This window comes from Tamandua tetradactyla, chromosome 21 (assembly GCF_023851605.1).
Source record: "Tamandua tetradactyla isolate mTamTet1 chromosome 21, mTamTet1.pri, whole genome shotgun sequence".
Taxonomy (NCBI): domain Eukaryota; kingdom Metazoa; phylum Chordata; class Mammalia; order Pilosa; family Myrmecophagidae; genus Tamandua; species Tamandua tetradactyla.
This window is the reverse complement of record NC_135347.1, coordinates 26,682,191-26,690,283: the sequence shown is the minus strand read 5'-3', so window position 1 is coordinate 26,690,283 and position 8,093 is coordinate 26,682,191. Positions and strand designations below refer to the sequence as shown.

Genomic DNA, 8,093 nt, shown 5'->3' with positions numbered 1-8,093 from the left:
CAACTCTCCACAGCAGCCACGTGTTGTTTAAAGATAAGTGGGGAATGGTGGGAAGTGAACCTCACATCCTCTTAAGATTCTGTCTTTCTATTTGGACTTGTCAACCCAATACTCAACAGCCATTCCTAAGAAATGGAAAGGGGAAAGCTTAGGGTGAGAGAAGTGGGATATTTCAAAGTTTTGCCAAAAACAACAGGGCCGGGAAAATCCTTGGCAAAACAGAGGAGTTGGCTACTTTAACACCTTTCTCATTCCTGGGATCCCAGGTGACTGAGTCTAGCCTTCTGTAACTACAGTGCTACTGTCCCTGAAGGCTCTGTTTGTGCAGGTGGAAAAGCAGTTGGAGCAGCAGCACCTTCTCTCCAACTCAAACATTCTTTTCCAGGCCCTCTGTGACGCAGCCTGCTCCAGTGAGCGCGGTGTTCAGTTATCAAATCTCAAAGGGCCCATTAGACCTTAACCAAATGACAGCCTATAAAGTTCCTTGGCGTGAAGAATTAGGTTGAGCTGTTAACCTTCCCCATGCAAAGGACAACAAAGAAATTCTAGTAAGAGGTAAAAGGACAGATACTCAATTTACTGTTTTAGTATTAAATTCTCATCCCTTGCTCACGGAACAACAACAAAAAAACGCCTTTGCTTTTCACAGCCATTTTCCTTTGGCAATTGGCATAAGAGGTTACCTGCAGCAGCAGCCTCTTTGCTTCTCTGCCATTTATTATTCCATCTCTGCTTGCTGCCTCCTCCTCTCAAGCACCTTATAAAGTGATACTGCTGAAGCTGAAGTGCTAAAATATTCCCACCGTAAATGGGATATGGAAACTCGGGAATATAAACCCTTAAACAGTAGGCTAGAATTTCTTTCATCCATCTATCCCTAAGGCAAACTGGATTTTAAAGCCAAAATCACAGGTTGCCTTTTGCTTTGATAATCAGCAATTTGGATATGTAATTGGGATTTTTAAAAAAATGTCAAATGACTCTTGGGTGTTGATCTGGCAAATGGAAATAACATAGAAAGGCTGTATAAGTAGTTTTAGAATGGCAGTTAAAATCTCATAATCTGAGTTTAACAATTGATTCTGTTCCAAATTTCCATATTGGTATTATTATTCAGCTTTTGCCTTAGGACCTGGAAATGGAACTCTTCCCAGTGGAATTCAGAGCAAGCCTAAAATTGGACCTATCGTGTTCATAGTATGGATAGGTAAATTTTATACATCTAATTTGCAGACTAGCTTATAAAAACAGGAGATGAAAAGATCATTTCATCTATTCCCTCATTGGTGTGGAACATTTTCTTCCAGTGTTTTCCAATTTACTTTGGAAATTTATGGAGCTTACAAAAAGTACCATTCCATTATCTAATCATTCTTGCTAATAGGCAGTTTCCTTAAATACCCAGCCTAAATTTTCCATTGCTCATCTGACTTCAAGTCTTCGCCATTTTCCATTCTTATGGATTTCATACCTTAATGATTGATAAGTTCTTAGTTAATCTTAAGATTGTGTTTTTTTAAAAAAATGCAGGTTACGTGATTTTGTTCCCTTAGAAATTCTATCAAGTACAGATTGAATGTAAGAAATATTTTTGACCTATCTCTAAAAGATTGAAAACTGTCTTCATAAAGTGTTGTTCTTGATAGCAAGAGAAGGACCCATATCTTCTGCCTAGCTAAGACAATACTTTTGCTTTGCCAGATGCTGTCAGAGTATCTCTAAAAGAGAAGAAACTGTGAATTGGGCACGCTTGTGATTATTTTCTGAGGGTGAGCCAAGCATGTTATATATGGAAGCATGCAATTCATTTTACAGAACTGGTGAGCACCAATTTCTCTCAATCACTAATAACCTGCAGGTGTTTAGTCATTGACCTAGCAGCAAAAGGCTGCACATTCCATTACCAGTTCCCTGATACGGTTGGACATTTCAATCCAATCACATTTCAACTTTTATATTAGGTTTTGAAAAGTCATTGTAACTAGACTTGTAAATTTAGCTGCTACATGGATCATAATAGTTGTAAATATCTTCTGCAAATTCCTCATTATTAACTTCAACTATTTGGCAACAATAGCTAATATCTGCTGAGTACCAACCACTTTTCTAAGAGCTTTATCTGAATTAATTCATTTAGCCTTCACCATATTCTTATTTGTTAGGTATGATTACAGTTCCCATTTTACAGGTGAAGACACTGAGGCCTCGGTTAATTCATTTGCTCCAAGGTCATAACACCAGAGGCTTAAATTCCAGGATTAGCGTTCCAGAGCCCATCTGTTTAACCACAACTCTGCAATAGTCAATATGTGAAGATTTTTGCTATTAAAAATACTTCATAAAAGCACCTATGACATATTATTGCCAAAAACAGTAAGCCTGAATTTTATCAAGTTTCCTGATCTAATTACTTATTTATAAGAAATGTAGAGGATAAAGGAAAGTTTTAAAGAAAACTTGGGGGTATAGCCAGCAAAATTCAGAGTACAGGAAATCTGACAGTACAAGTGATCCAGTTTCTTCAATAAGTAAATTTCAAGGAACAGAAAGAATGCATACACAGTGAGAGTGAGAGGAAGAAAACTATAGAATAAAAAATACTTAAGCACATACCAACCAGTAAAAATGTATGGACCTTATTTATATTCTTATCCAAAAAAAACTTTTTTAAAAAAGCATGATATTTATGAAACAATAAAAAAATTGAACGATTGCTGAAGATTTGATGCTCTTAAGTCTTTATGAATTTTTAAATGTAATTATAATATTGTGCTTATGTTTTATATAAGATTATATAGTGTCCTTGATTCCCTTCAAAATAATATAGGATCAAGAAAGTGGATAGAAGTATAGAAGATATAAGATTGGCATGGTTTGAAAATAATTGACATTGTGTGATAGGACATGGTGATTTATTCTATTTTTGGTCTCTTTATGTGCATTTGAAATGTTCCAAAAGTATAAATGGAAGAAAAAGCAAAAGTGTGCACATGAGTATAATTAATGGCAATCCTTATAATCATTTGAAAAAAATTGTGATTTATAACAACATATGAACTAATTACTACATAGACGTGAACCAAAAGGTTTCAGATGCTTATGATTTTATATTATGAGCTGCCAATTCACGTATTTGAATTAGCTTATGTTTCTTTGATGAAGAACTCTGCAAAGCATCATTGTGACTTTGAGGGTTAGTCTATAGTGGGGAAATTTATTTTCAAAAGGAGATCAACAGCAAATAAAAAGATTGCAGAAATCCTTCAGAGCAGAGTATATCAGATTTACTGTAAGTGGGTACTCATTTACCAAAAGTGATTAGATTATAGTCAGGATGTACCCTGAAGTACCTACTTCAGTAGACAGACTGGAATATATTTAGAAAACAAAACCCCTGTGCTTGATCTCTCACAAACTACTCTTATATTTTCATTTTGGTGGAAAGCCATACCTGTGTCTTCTCTGCATATTTCATTGTTACTTAGAACATAAAACTTGTTGCAAAGGCAATATTTTTCTTTAAAAAATCAAACCAAATTCATTTAAATAAAAGGTACCATATACACTCTGATTTTTTTGTGTAGATATTGGAAGATAAGCTTCCTATGAAAAATAGCTCCTGACAACATAATAAACGGGGGCATAATCCTGAAAGTTAGAAATGCTACAAATGGAAATAGCATCAGCCACAATAGAGGACTTAACTTTTGTTGATGATAAATGGAAAACTTCCAGCAAGCAAGCATATCTATGTGCTTTGGGGAAACCATACCTTATTGGTTATTAAGATATATTTTCCTTCATAAATGACAGAAATACTTGCTCATAAAAATAGCTATTCAAAGTAAGAGTTCTTATACATAAAATCTGTCAAAATTATGTTTTGGCCTTTAGATGCCCAGAAGGAAATCATGAATTTAGAGGGCAGAAATATATATATATATATATATATATATATATATACATGTGTATATGTTTATACAGTGTCTGGAGTATATTCTACTTGTGAGAACTTCTTCATCTGCTAGGTGAACACCGTATTTTTTTTCATTTAATTATAATTAAACAGAGTACTTTGAAATCTCATTTTATTTCAATTTTGCTTATCCACTGAAAGCTAACAGCCCTAGTGATAGGCTGGACAGTTGGAGAGCTATGCAACTCTTGAACCATTGTGGACCCCTGTTTTCTTTGATAAAATTATTAATTTCCATTTTCATTCAGCGACCTGCAGGGAAAGGCGGGTCCATCTTCACTAAAGCCTGCACCTGACAAAACGTGTGCATTGCATGGTGTAGCCTTGCAGCTACCAATAACAGTGAGTGACGTGTAAGGCCATCTGATGTGTTATTTCTCACTACTTATTTCAGTGGGTTGTTTTATGTTAACACAGGATATGCTGGTTTTTCAAATACAGGGAGAAAATTCTAGTGACATCTTTTTAAGGGAAATATTAAAGCTGTGTAATCGCCATTAGTATTTTTTAAATTCTCCATATTTTTAGATGTTCATGAATAGATACAAATGGAAGTGTTTTTGCAAAAGATACCTGAATACCTAGGAAATGTAGAATATGCTTATTGTATTGACGTGTAAAGGCATTTTTTGTAAGCTCTTTAAAAGAGTGAATTTTATTTATTGCATTTCATTCCCTGCTTTATGTGGTCTACCTATTTTGTAAAGTTCTTAAGAGAGCAGGTGCATAATTATGAATTTTCTTTGCTTTGACTCTAAAGATACTTTTCTATTAATTGCGACCCATTTTTTTTTCCTCAAGAAAAGGGTGGCTTAAAGTTAAATAATAATAATTACCAATTAATTCATATTATGATAATTATGGTTACCAAGAAAAGCATTTTCCATTATTTTTACATATTATCTGTGAATCAACATCTGGTAGTTAGAGTTGTCAGTATTAGCCCTAAAATTGCAACAATGAAAGGATGAAGCAACCGGGTGAAGGTAATTTCAAAATGAGAATATATTTCAAAATGAAAATGTATTATGAACTGACCGAGTAGTGCAAGATGGTATCATTTTATACAGTGTCTTGAATTAATGTCTGTCATAAATTTAAAAGCTGAAAAAAAATGATTGCTCACATTTCAGTTTTTACTCTCAATTTATAAGTTTGCTTGAGAAGCTGATTCCATTCTAATGTGTCTGTACATACGAAATGAATATTTTGTTTCACAATCAATTATTTGCTCATTCTGGAGTGATCATACCTCCCAGTTTGCTGGAGACAGTCCTGGTTTACAACTTTTAGGATCATCTAGGTATTAAGGGCACCCACTTTCACTCTAAAGTATTCCAGTTCAGAAAATAAATTGTATGATCAACCTAGCCAATACCAGCATGGATATCTAGCTAGTTCCAAAAAGTCTAGTTGACTTTGGCAGACTTGTACGAAATGAATCTTATGTAATTACAATCTGTAATGCTTTTTTTCTGAATGTCTGGAATAAGATACGAAATGCTGAAAATCTAAGGGTTTATTTAAACTATGGTTTTTATCAGATTAGAAATTATTATTCAGAAACTATTACTTCTTCAAGCATTTGCATTTTATTCATTTTGGAGAAAATGCTGAGTGAAATGCTTTGGCAATTATAAACTGCCACATGTAAGTGTATGAATAAGAATTTCTCAAAATTGAAAGTACATTAGCTTGACAAATTATTTCAACAAAATATTTGCCCTGAAGCAGCTTGCTCAGCAATGCCATTTATATGTCAAATGTTCATTGTTGCTAGATTTAACTACAGAATTTTAAACGTTACATTGTATTTATTATGCAATTTTTTTGGAAAGATAGCATTTATATATATTTATAATGGGTTAAGTATAGTACCTTAATTAATCAACGGGAAAATCAGCTTATGACATTTAGATTCACCCATGACCTGATATAAAAAAGGAATTGTTTCCTATGCACTTTTTTAAGGACATTGGATTGACATCAGTTATCCCCAGGAAAATGGAAAACCCTGAATTGATGCTTTAAATGATAAAGAGACATTCAGGAGCCCCTAAAGTGTTTTTTCAGTAGACCTTGTAGATTGTTGCAATGGTACTCTGAATATAACTTTCAAAATGAAGTATGGATAATAATTAGATAAAATGTTATTTTTGAGATTTTATTCTGAAATGGTTCATTGCTCTCATATTTTAAATTTCAGGATTTTTATAGGCCCAATTAGGATGCTGTGGTTTTTAAGTTCAGGTGTCAACTTGGCCAGGTGAAGGGGCCTAGTTCTATTGCTGTGGACATGAGCCAGTGGCATGTGAAACTCATCTGTCAACAGAGTACATCTTCAGTCAGCTAGGATGCATGCCTGCTGCAATGAATGATGTTTGATTTGACTGGTGCTTAAATGAGAGAGTGCAATGTAGCACAGCCCAAGCAGTTCAGTATACCTAATCTCGATACTTGCAGCTCAGAGCAGGCCTTTGGAGGTGCAGACAGGAATCACCCTGGGGAAAGTTGTTGGAACCCAGAGGCCTGGAAAGAAGCTCAGCAGAGATCGCCCTGTGTCTTCCGGTGTAAGTAGGAACCTCAGTTGAAAGTAAGCTGCCTTTCCTCTGAAGAACTATACATTTTAACTAAATAAATCCCCTTTTATTAAAAGCCAATTCATCTCTGGTGTATTGCATTCTGGCAGCTCTGGTAGACTAAAACAGATGCTTAATTGAAGAATTCCACATAAGCAAGTCGGCCTGGCATCCAGAGGGATATGTGCCTGTAACGATAGCTCTGGGTTGGACAGCAAGAATGCTCAAAAATGTTTGGAGAGGAATATACTTTTGTTATATGGCCTTTATTCTCCAAGCATAAAAGTAATCACATCGGAGAACCAGGGGTATTATTGTATCTTCCAATACCCTTGCTTTCTTTTTACCCAGCTATAATTTTAAAGTATGCATACCTTCATTATTAAATAATGGCTACAAACAAAACTAGTGGCAGCATATTCTGTTTTATTATCATTATTTTTCCATTACTATATGTAAATTAGTTCTTTGAAATATAGGATGAGAAAAATTATTCTATGAATGCCAAGCACCCCTTCCAATGTAGAACTACTAGAACAATCAGTGCTAAAGTTTGATTAACAGTAATAGAGAGAGACTATTACATATACACATTTAAATTTTTTCACATTTGATTTTAATATACATGTTAGCACCCAATTATACAAGGTCTTGTGTTAAACCAACACATTGTTATGACACACTTAACTCCTTCATATGGGGACTTTTGTTTGATGTTTGACACGTGTTGTGTTGTAGCATGTGGAGGGAACTATTTTCTGTACTAAAACTACGATGAATATAACACAAAGGAAGTCAGGGAGTGAATTATTTGTGTGGTATTTAAATTGTACAGCCATAATCACATTGTGTGTCATTAACATTTATTTTATGAATTGTGCTTGAATGTTATGTCTGAGTCATTCCATAAACAGGCAAAAAGTGTAATCACTAATAGAGTATTGTTAATCTTAATAAACATTTAGGATTCTATCCAAGACATATAATGTGCATAACATTACAATATATGAGAATATATTGTATTAGTATATGATTAGCATAGAACATTGAGTATTAGTAGAGTAGTAGCTAAAACAAATACCACACAATGTGTTGACTTAACAATAGGAATTTATTGGCTCATGATTGCAAAGTCTAGGAGGCTTGCATTCTCCTTGTCAATATTTTTGGCTGGCTAGCAATCCTTGGGGTTCCTTTGCCTTTTCATCATATTACAATATACATGCCACTGTTCACTTCTAAGGGCTTCTGTTGACTTCCAACTTCTGGCTGCTCTCTGTGGCTTCTCATTACATGTCCAATTTCCTTTGCTTATAAGTACTTCAGCCTAATTGCATAACAGCTGAACCTTTCTCATTTAGGGCCCACCTTAATTTATCACTTATGACACCCTCTAATGTCCTTTTTACAAATAGGTCCACACTCACAGGACCAGGGTTTGGGACCTGAAGATGGCTTTTGAGGAAAGACATGATTCAATCTCCAACAGGGTATACAGTCATTTGAATCCTTTTTAGTATATAGTTGACTGTTGGCTT

At 34.6% G+C, this 8,093-nt stretch overlaps 1 long non-coding RNA gene across 1 annotated transcript; it reads left to right on the top strand.

The window, feature by feature from the left end:
- The first annotated feature begins 444 nt into the window (after positions 1 to 444).
- On the top strand, positions 445 to 2,297 carry LOC143665517 (uncharacterized). The gene is made up of 3 exons (XR_013167027.1): positions 445 to 555; positions 1,702 to 1,820; positions 2,189 to 2,297. It is a non-coding gene; the product is annotated as an uncharacterized LOC143665517 (long non-coding RNA).
- The last annotated feature ends 5,796 nt before the right edge of the window (positions 2,298 to 8,093 follow it).